Raw genomic sequence first — 11,848 nt, 5'->3', positions numbered from 1 at the left:
GTGGACTGTGACGGCCCGTCACACCTGTGACGGTCCGTCCTGCACCTCCGTCCTGACGGTCAGAGACTCGTTTCCCGTACCAATTTCTCAAGAGTTGAAGTGTTTTGCAACGGGAGCTTACGACGGCTCGTCGTGGATGTGACGGCACGTCCTGCAGGTCCGTCACCGATTACAGAGAGTCGATTTTCAGTACCCAATTTCAGAATTTCTAAGTATGCTGAAACGAGACATCTGTGAAGGGCCGTCGTGCCTACGACGGTCCGTCGTGATGTCCGTAATCTTAGCCAGTTTTTCAGAAATAAATCTGCTGCTCAAAACGACTAAACAGGTCGTTACACCGGGGCATAATTGTCCTGCTTTTATAATTTCCATTTCTAATACTAATTCTCTTGTTATGTAATTTTCTTCTTGTCCTGTATTTATTAAAATTTTATATTTTCTTTGGTCTATTATTCCTGTTATAAAATAATGGTATGGTGTTATATCTTCTAATAATTTTTTTGGAATTTCATAGTTTCTTCTAGATGAACTCATTCTTGATGAGGTAGTTCTTGTTATTGTATTTGGTACGCTTGAAGTGCTTAATCTTTCTTTTACAATTTCTAAATCTTCTTCTATGTCAATTTCTTTATAGTTGTAGTCATTATTGTCTATAACAGTAATTATTTTTTCAAAGGGATTTTCTACTTTTATTTATCAATTTTATTTTTCGCTGTTACTTTGTGTTTTGTCGTATATATATATAAGTTTTTACATCTTGCCGTAAATATTTTACTTCCTGGTGCTAACTCTATTCCAGACATATATTTCTATCTGTTAATGCTACTGAATAATTGGCACTTATTATAAATTTAAATTTTTGGTATATTAGGTTTCCTCTTACTGCACTGATTACGCTTTTTTCTATAAGGTGTATAATTCTATCATCTGCTAAATATATTTCAATAGGTGTATCTATTCCTTCTCTAAAACAAGCTTTTATTAATATTTCTGTTCCTCCTAACTGTACATATTTTATAGGTGCTTTAGCTTTTATATCTTGTATTTCTTTATTTATTATTCTTTTATTTAGTATAGGTATCTGTGCTTTTCCTTTTGTATATTTGCAATCTATAATATGTTCTTTCTGACTAACTACATAGTATTCTTCTTTTTGTCTTTTAAACCAATTTCTCAAAGTAGGTATTTCAAGTACTTTTTCAACACTTAAGTCTAATTCTTTTCCTTTTATTTGTTCAAATATTGTATTATCAAATATGATTTTTTGTTCTGATAATTCTTCATTTTGATATTCTTTTTTAGATATGATTTTTATAACATGTTCAGACATTAGGTTTCTTCGTCTATTACATCTATATCAATATTTTCTTCTTCATTTTCAAATTCTATATCTGATACTTCATATATACTATCATTTTCGCTTAATTCAAAGTCTATATATTCTATTTGCATATATTCATCATTATCTATAATTATTTCTGCAATTTGTTTTCTTTTTAGATCCTTAGGTAGCTTACAGTCTTTAGCTAAGTGTCCTATCTTTCCGCAATTATAACAAGTACATTGGGATAATTTTCTTTTTGGTCTATATGGTCTTTTTATTTTATAATTCTTTACATAAAACCTTTGTCTTGATTTTTTATATTTATACCTAGTTTTAGTTTTTCTATAATTTTTATATCTTTTAGGTTTTTGCTTTTTATAATATTTATTTGTACATCCAAACTGTGGTGCTGTTTTATTTTTACAACAGGCTAAATTTCTAATTAATACTTTTTCCATTTTTATTTTTTCTTTTTGTTTTTCACATAGTTGTATAAACCATTGATGTAAAAATTTTATTCTAGCTCCTAAAGTATCTGTTAATCCTTCATTGTTCCAGTCTTTAATCATTTTTGTACTAAATGGTTCTGGTAGTTTAGTAAAATATTGTTGTCTTATTTCTTTTGCTTCATTTATATCATATCTTGCTTTGTAATAATATTCCTTGAATGCACATGTGTAATGGAAAAAGTATTAATTAAAAATTTAGCCTGTTGTAAAAATAAAACAGCACCACAGTTTGGATGTTCAAATAAATATTATAAAAAGCAAAAACCTAAAAGATATACAAATTATAGAAAAACTAAAACTAGGTATAAATATAAAAAACCAAGACAAAGGTATTATGTAAAAAATTATAAAATAAAAAGACCATATAGACCAAAAAGAAAATTATCCCAACGTACTTGTTATAATTGCGGAAAGATAGGACACTTAGCTAAAGACTGTAAGCTACCTAAGGATCTAAAAAGAAAACAAATTGCAGAAATAATTATAGATAATGATGAATATATGCAAATAGAATATATAGACTATGAATTAAGCGAAAATGATAGTATATATGAAGTATCAGATATAGAATTTGAAAATGAAGAAGAAAATATTGATATAGATGTAATAGACGAAGAAACCTAATGTCTGAACATGATATAAAAATCATATCTAAAGAAGAATATCAAAATGAAGAATTATCAGAACAAAAAATCATATTTGATAATACAATATTTGAACAAATATAAGGAAAAGAATTAGACTTAAGTGTTGAAAAAGTACTTGAAATACCTACTTTGAGAAATTGGTTTAAAAGACAAAAAGAAGAATACTATGTAGTTAGTCAGAAAGAACATATTATAGATTGCAAATATACAAAAGGAAAATCACAGATACCTATACTAAATAAAAGAGTAATAAATAAAGAAATACAAGATATAAAAGCTAAAGCACCTATAAAATATGTACATTTAGGAAGAACAGAAATATTAATAAAAGCTTGTTTTAGAGAAGGAATAGATACACCTATTGAAATATATTTAGCATATGATAGAATTATACACCCTATAGAAAAAAGCGTAATCAGTACAGTAAGAGGAAACCTAATATACCAAAAATTTAAATTTATAATAAGTGCCAATTATTCAGTAGCATTAACAGATAGAAATATAGATAAATCATTAGTATTATATTGGAAGATGTCTGGAATAGAGTTAGCACCAGGAAGTAAAATATTTACGGCAAGATGTAAAAACTTATATATATATATATATACGACAAAACACAAAGTAACAGCGAAAAATAAAATTGATAAAATAAAAGTAGAAAATCCCTTTGAAAAAATAATTACTGTAATAGACAATAATGACTACAGCTATAAAGAAATTGACATAGAAGAAGATTTAGAAATTGTAAAAGAAAGATTAAGCACTTCAAGCATACCAAATACATTAACAAGAACTACCTCATCAAGAATGAGAACATCTAGAAGAAACTATGAAATTCCACAAAAATTATTAGAAGATATAACACCATACCATTATTTTATAACAGGAATAATAGACCAAAGAAAATATAAAACTTTAATAAATACAGGACAAGAAGAAAATTACATAACAAGAGAATTAGTATTAGAAACGAAAATTATAAAAGCAGAACAACTATGCCCCGGACTACCTAGTGAGATAGTAAATACAAATGAAGAGATAACAGAAAAAGAAATAATTATAGGAGGAATACCATTAATAATACCATTTAAAATTTTTCAAGGAAATCAGAATATTACATTAGGAATAAAATGGTTAGAAAAAGTTAAACCATACAATATAGAAAATGAACAATTAACAATAACTTGCCAAAATAAGAAAATAATTATCAAAAGAACAAAATGAATAATGAAAATATATATACTTGCAAAAATTATTGTAGAAGGATATCACAACAGATACTATACCCCTATGATAGATACAGGAGCAGAAGCGAATATATGTAAATATAATTGTTTACCAGAAGATAAATGGGAAAAATTAAAAACACCTATGGTGGTAAAAGGATTTAATAATGAAGGAAGTATGATTAAATATAAAGCAAAAAATACAAAAATACAAATATGGGATAAAATACTAACAATAGAAGAAATGTATAATTTTGAATTTACAACAAAAGATATGTTATTAGGAATGCCATTTCTAGAAAGATTTTACCCACATATTATAACGAAAACACATTGGTGGTTTACTACACCATGCGGAAATAAAATAGGAGCAAAAAGCGTGAATAATAAACAACGCAAACCTATAGAATGGATAAAAGGAAGTGAAAGCACAAGATGAACATATTAGATTATTAGAAAAATTTATACATATAATTAAACATTCAGGTATAAGTTTAAGTAAAAAGAAAGCAGAAATTATGAAACCACAGATAGAATTCCTAGGAATACAAATAGATAAGAATGGAATAAAAATGCAAACTCACATAGTAAAAAAAATAATTACCCTTGATGAAAATATAGATACAAAAAAAGAAATTACAATCCTAGAATGGTTTTTCCCTTCAGTGGAGTATGGCATGATGAATAACAAGGTTATAAGATATTTACCCTTATCTTTTTATCTTCTATTCTTACTCAAGCTTGAGATCTAGAGTTTTCTTGTAGCTTGTATTTTGTTTTTGAGTCATGAGCATTAATGAACTTTCCCATTGCTTCTTGATGTTATGCATGTTTTAATTGAATTCTTGTTTGATGAGAAAAAAATGAGTTTTCATGAATGAGTTTTTCATGTTAGTATGCATCTAACATGATTTTCTTAAATTGCTAAAAGAGGTTAAATGTTGAACATGCCTAAATGTGTTATCGAAAGAGTGGCATAAATTGCTTAAAGATGTTGCAATGAGCCTAATGTTATTTTGAGAAAGATGTTCCTCCTATGAAATGAAGAATGTGAAGTTTTGATGCATGATGAATTTGTAGATGTAGTTCCTACTTGCTTGTTGTGTTTGAGTTGTTGATGTGGAGTTGATGTTTCTTGATAGTAGTGTATACTTATATTTATGTTACATGATTGGTTGTGGGGTTATAGTCTTGTTTATTTACTCTTAATGTGTTTCAAGTGTAAATTGTGGGTGAATGTTCCCAAGTGGGGGATAATGTAATGACCCTAAAATGAAATTGGAAGAACTTGAGACTCATAAGTGTGTGTGATCTATGTAAGTTAATTGAAAGATGAATTATGGATTTTAAATTTGAGTTTAAAGTGTTTAAAGGTCAACCATGAAGGAATGATGATGACGTCCAAAAACTTGTCTCGTTGGAGCTAGTGTGTCCTACTTTCTTGTCGTTAAAGTTTGGTGGTTTTGAGGGATAAAAGGTGTGGAGGTGACTCTGAAACTTAGAAAATCGTGTTTAGGGGGATAAAAGTCTGGGTATTACTCCGCGAGGACAACCCAAGTGGTCCTTGAGGAGGACCCAAAGGTTGGTCAAAAGATGTCAAAAATAGCTTGATGCACGGATGCCATCTACGCCTTTTAAACCAATCTACAGTCCGTAGATAGTGGGATTTCATCAAAGCTTAGCCTAGGGAGTCTTAGCTCGCTTTTCCAATTCTCTGCCCAAAACGATGACAGGCCAGTAAGGGCCGTCAAGCCACCTACGGTATGTAGGTGGTGGATCGTAGGTTGGCACCTGTGTTTCTTTCAAAGTTCGCCCAAGCCTAGGGTGTGTTGATAAATTCCACCCTTGGTTAATTAAATGCATCGAAAGTTATTTTAAGTGTTTTTAGGTATTTTAAGTATATTAAAACATTTAAAAGATATTTTAAGACTTTGTTATTTCAAAAACCCCAAAGTAAGAATCGTTCTTCCCCAAAACTCTCTCTCAAGGAAATCCAATTAGAGGTGAAGAACTCAAGGTTGCATGGTCAATTTCTACAAGGTTCTCAAGTGATTATCGTGGATTCTCATCTAAGACGGTGTGGGGACCCTTTATCCTTGATTAATCTTTCATTCAAGCAGCCAACTTAGAGTCACAGCTTTTCAAAAGGTAAAAATATTACTTTCTAATGTAAGCATGAGTTCATTGTTAAAATGTTTTCAAAGCATTTATATTGATTATTTAAGGTTTGGTTGATGATTTTAAGTTTATTTTATATGGAATTCCTTCAAGAACCCATGTCTTCCTCAATCCATAAATTAAATAGAAATTGGGTGATTATGAATGTATATTGAATAGCATGTTATAATACGAAGTTAGCTTATGGATTTTTGTCATTTATTATGTCTAATGATGGAGAAGTATTGTTAAATTGATGTATTGGTGTGTTGGTAAGTTGGGGTCTATAGCCTTGAAGGCATATTGTGGTTAATGTCTTGTTGAATTGCTTATATTGATGATGAAATTGGTTATCAAAATATGTCAATTTTCTCATGTATTATGGTATCTTGAATATATGGATTGATATTGGTTCTTATGGATATCGAATTGTGATATATATTGATGTGTAATCCACTTATAGTGGAGGTGCTTTTCTCATAGCTATATGAATGTGATTTCAATGTTATAAAGGTGACTACGTCTTGAAGTATATGTACTCGTGATTCCAATGATAGAGTAATGATCTTATATAGATTGATAATGTGTATCATGAATTTGTAGGCTAGTGCATCCTCTTCTAGACTAATAAATGTATCTTGGCTTAATGTCTCAATTATCTTGAAATGGTAGACCTATTGTTGATAGCCTCTCTAAATGAAAGAATATTGAACTGGTCTAGGATAAACCTTATCTTGGTAGAGCTAATGGTGGTATCCTTTCAAGACAAGTCTAGGTGATAAATGTGAACGTAAACCTTTAAGCGATAGACCTAATGGTGGTGGTCTCCTTCTTGTGTAAAATGATGTACCTTGTAGCAGTAGACTTAACGATGGTGGCTCTTCGTAAGCAAGATCAAATGAGCTATTCTTTACACCTTTAAGCACCATACCTATTAGTTGTGGCCTCCTTCATGTGTATGTGTCTTGGTTCGGTAGGCCCTAATGTTTGTGACCTTCTCAAACACACATTTATATTGTTAATTCAAATACCCAATAGGAACTAAGGCTAAGAACCAAGTAGATATGGTTAAGATTATGGCTCTTCCCAACGTTTAGGTGAGATTCCAATGAGCATCTTTTGATATCCTTTAAACTATGTGCGATGTGTATTAGTTCTACCCTTGGCAAGTAGAACACCTCTTTACAATGTGAGGCTAAAACACCAGATTCCATGATTTAGCACTCGTGGTCTATGTCGATTATTGCCTATTCCCATCGCTTTGGATGTGTATTCTAGTTACTTGATAGGTACTACAACGTGTAGGTGGCAGTATAGGATTTTATCTACGCATGACACGAGTAGGCTTTGATGGTGCTTGAGTGAAATCCCTGTGTCTCATGACTAATGTTGATAGACCTCTAAATGAAGCTAATAATGAATGTTGACATATTGTCCCTACAATGGTGATGTATATCTCTCTTAATTTATGAAATGGATTAGTTTGCATGTAATGTTGAATTCTAAAGGTCCTTGTATGAATGTGGCCTTGAGGAACACTTAGATGTGGCATGATGAGGTTGTATAGACTTCCATTTTATGTCTTAATTAAGAGTGTCTTAGGGTAACATTCGATAGAGGCCTAAAATGTTGAAATGATCTACTTATGTATGTGTGCATGTATTGTTTGTTGGTACGAGTGGAAGCATGATTACTTGAAAGGAAGGTGAAAAGGTAAAGGTAATTTTTCAAATGAGATATCGTGACTCGTATGTTAGTTGTAACTTATATTATTCCTTTAATGTTCAAACGTTCATGAACTTTTACAAAAATGGCATAAAATCGCGACTTTCTCAAAATGTCCCATTTAGCATGCTTTTGCATGATCATCATACTTGGTGCTTAATTCAGTACACCATTTTAGTCCTAAGGCCACACTAAATCTATACAACACTTATAAGGTGTTGCCAAAAATACTTTTCGGTACACTTATAAAGTGTTGCCAAAAATACTTTTCGGTACACTTTTAAAGTGTAGCTTTATTATTTAGCTTTTGACAACGATAATATTAGCAACACTTATAAAACGTGCTCTTTAGTAATAGAGGCTACACTTAATAAACGTTGTCAAATTATGATATAATTGTCAACACCTATTTACACATACGACTACACTTTTAAAGTGTCCCATATTTATAATTTTAAAAACAACACTTTACAAGTGTAGCATTATAATTTTCCCAAAATTTTCACTAAAATATTATATTCCCTCCAATATATTTAACTCCCCCACCCCCCAATTTCTAATTTTTAAAAAACAAACTCATACAGGAGAAATTGTATACAAAGAAATATTCAGTAAAAAACATTTTGTCCCAAATTAACATAGGAGCTGCTCTTTATCAAAATCAAAACAGAAGCTATTTTTTTTGCCCAAATAAAATCGTTTTTGCCCAAATAAAATCTCAAACCCTAAACCCTATTTCCCTTTGATGGGGTTCGGATGTGAATCGTCCAAATGGTTACTTGAAAGGGTAATTGCGGATAGAGAGAGTGTGGTCTCATTAGAAGAAGCTAGACGAGCCCAAACTTATAGTGGCACCGTTGGTTGATGACTCAGAGCGTTCTTTCCGTCTTCTTTGTCAACACATCGATGATGTACACAGTTACTTGGAAGAAACTCCTGTTAATTGGGTACTTTCAACAGATCCTCTTCTTGAGAATCTAGCCGTCTTTGCTGGATATTGAACTGCTGAATGGGGATTGGGTGTTATAGTAACGAAGGAAGACGATAAGCTAGACCAGGTTGAGTTACTGATAGAATATTTGAGGTTTTTGAGCGATATACAGTGTCTTGGAGAATCATCAGTTCTCATGTACACAAGTTGTTGGGAGAGTGGTTTAGAATCCACCCAAGTGTGCGAGAGTATTTTAACAAACAATACAACCTCACTTTCGAATTTCTTTATGAGTTAGTGAACCGATTGAAGGAATTTGGGGTAAGAATACCATTTTATGTGAAGGATACTCAGCTGGCAGTACCTGCAAATTCACTTGTTGCTCAAGTTCTGTTCTAACCTGAGAGATGGAGCCTGCTATGGTGAATCACCAGGTTAGTTTACTCACTCCAGCTCGTTCCTAAAAAATGTTGTACGCTCACTAATGTTGGTAAGGGTAGGTGCAGGTTAAACGTATTTCAGCCTTTTATCTCATGTTTTTTATAATTATATATTGACTTTTTTCTCGTATCATTCAGATAATTTACACACTTTTTTTCGTACATCTCGATTTGTATCCTGACTAATTATTTGTAAGGGCACTAAATTGTTGTAGAATCACTTATTGAAGTAGTCAACTCCATTGTTACTGATATGCATTGTATGCTTATCACATTATGATGAGTTTATTGCTCAAAAATGCTATGATGAATATTTCCAGTCGTTTTTTTTGGTTCTTGATTGTAGTCATTGTTTGGGTTGCTGGGAGAGAATAATAAGTAACGATATTCAATTTTTTTTGGGAAAAGATGTTAGATTGCTCAGAGGAAATTATAAGAAAAGATGTAAGATTAATACAGGCTGGTCAATGTTTTTATAACTAACTTTCATAAGATATTTAATAATTTTTAATTTGTACCAAGTTCAGAGTTTTTCTCTTTGGTATTTTGCCCTTTAATGTAAATTCTGTTGGAAATTATGCAGAGCCCTCTGTTCTTTCTTGGATGTATTATGTTAATCTTGCTTACTGCATGTGAAGTGGTTGCTTGTCTCTGCTGTAGAGTTTTGAAATCTCTTGCAAGGTGTGCATGAAGAAGCTATTTTCATATTGAGCAGTATCTTAGATATTTTCCCATCTTCCATTCAGTGACATTATGATTGTGTAAATTTCACCTGTGCCTGACAATTTTATGAAGAAAGAGAGAATAGTAAAGACAAGTATTATGGCGGAGGAAGAGCCACTGGTTAATTTGGAGAAAGAAGATGCAGCGGTGAGTGGGGAAGTGTTTATTGAAAAGGTGAAAGTGACGGGTCGCATTACTTTGCCTATGATAGTGGTGACGGTAACAGAGTACCTTGTGCATGTTTTGCCAATGATTATGTTAGGTAACCTTTGTCAACTTTCACTCCCTAGAGCCTCTATTGCTACTTCACTTTCCAGTGTTACTGGTTGCAATGTTCTTTTCGGAATGTGTAGTGCGCTAGAGACTCTATGTGGGCAGGTGTATGGAGCACGGAAATATTAAAAATTTGGAACTTTTACTTATATTTCTATTATTTGACTGTTTCTGGCACATAGTTTGATACTACCAATGCTTTTATGTGCAATTGTGTATTTATACTTCAAAGTTACGATTTGTTGGGATTTTATATTCAACTTGAAGTTAGGGATCGTTTGAGAAGCGTTGTGAATCAGTTTATCCTCTTTGTTGAATGTGATCTTACTTATACTTTATGTTAAGTACTCATCGTTTTGTGAAAAGACTCGAGCTTTATTCTCTACGGATGTTTTCCTATCTATGGGGGACTTCTTCCGCTTTTCCATCCCACTTGCTGTAATGGTTTGCTGGAAATGGTGGCCATTTGATCTAATAATTCTGCTCTCTGGTATGTTTCCAAATCCGATACTGTAAACATCCGTTCTGTGCGTATGCTTTACAATCACTACTGTGCACTATCATATACCTTATTCTTTAGGTGCTGCAGAAAGTATACGAATTTCAATTGATCTTAAAGCATGGAGGTTACAAGCGGCAAAAATTGCTCTCGCTGCTGTGATAGTTCTTTCAGCTGCAGAGATTGTTGGTGTCATGGAATTTTTTATTGTTCTCCGCGGAATGAGGAAGAACTTTAGCTGAATATCTTCCTTTACAATGTAAAACAAAATTATGTGATTTGAGAAAGGTGAGTCTCTATAACAACCTTTGGTGTGAGTTCAACATGGATTATCTTCTGCTGTACCTTATAATGTAAACTAGTTGGTGTATCGAACTTGTTGTTAGTTCAGTACTATTGATGTGGTAAATTGTAGATACCTTCGACTCTCAGCTTCTTTTCACTTTTAATCTTTCGGAATTTTTCAAATTTTTGAACAGTCTATATGTAACTGATATTTTTTATGATGTTCTTCAGATGCAGGACTAAAATGTACCTGAAGGTAGGAAATAATTTCTACTTATGAAACATTCTAAAATTTTGTACTACTTTTACAATCTTTGATTACTCGAAAATATCTTCCAACAACTTTATAATGGTGTATTCTCTCTGAGGGAAGTTTTATCGAGGACAATCTGTTATTGACAACATTAGTTTGTTTAATGATGGATAAGAACTAGCCGCTGATGAAATCTTTAAGCATCTTCTCTTGGCTGGTGCATTGAATGAGTATGCAAAATATTCAATTTTTCAACCTGTGCCTCAAGCTGAATTCCAATGTGACCCCAATAAATTTAACTTTAGTTCTGTAATTCTTCTTTTCAAGTGTGTAACTAGAGCAACGTATGTTGCAGCTTCAAGCATACTTCCATGTTCTTGATGTTCACTTGGTCATGGTTATTCGTGTAGATTAGTTCATCAAAAAAAGCTAATCAGTTGTGCAAAACAACCATATGTCTACAAGAGTTATGGGTACTTGTGGGTACTGTGCACCAGTGTATTCCATGACGATACAATGACTTCGAAGTCATATGTTTACTGCTTTAGGGTAGTCCTCCTGGAGATTATTAGAGGCAGGAAAGAAATTGAAATTCAAAAACTGGAGAGATTTAAATCTGGTTATATGGGAAAGACCATTGTTCAATGATTGGAGATAGTTCTCACAGATGGCTGATCCAATGCTACAAGGCCATTATCTGGCAAGGGGTCTGTCCCAAGCTCTAGCAGTCGCAGCAATTTGGTTCAGGAGCAACCTAACATGCGTCCAGTCATAGCAGATGTTTCACGACTTTAACTTACCTTGCTTCACAAAAATTTGACCATGAAACCCGAGGGTGGGGGGGGGGGGGGGGGGA

The 11,848-nt window shown here is 32.5% G+C and overlaps 1 pseudogene; it reads left to right on the top strand.

The window, feature by feature from the left end:
- Positions 1–8,169: 8,169 nt before the first annotated feature.
- LOC114073984 lies at positions 8,170–11,318 on the top strand (annotated as a pseudogene).
- Positions 11,319–11,848: the final 530 nt, after the last annotated feature.

This window comes from Solanum pennellii, chromosome 9, assembly GCF_001406875.1.
Source record: "Solanum pennellii chromosome 9, SPENNV200".
Taxonomy (NCBI): domain Eukaryota; kingdom Viridiplantae; phylum Streptophyta; class Magnoliopsida; order Solanales; family Solanaceae; genus Solanum; species Solanum pennellii.
Note: the sequence above shows the minus strand (reverse complement) of the source record. Positions and strands in the feature narration are given on the sequence as shown.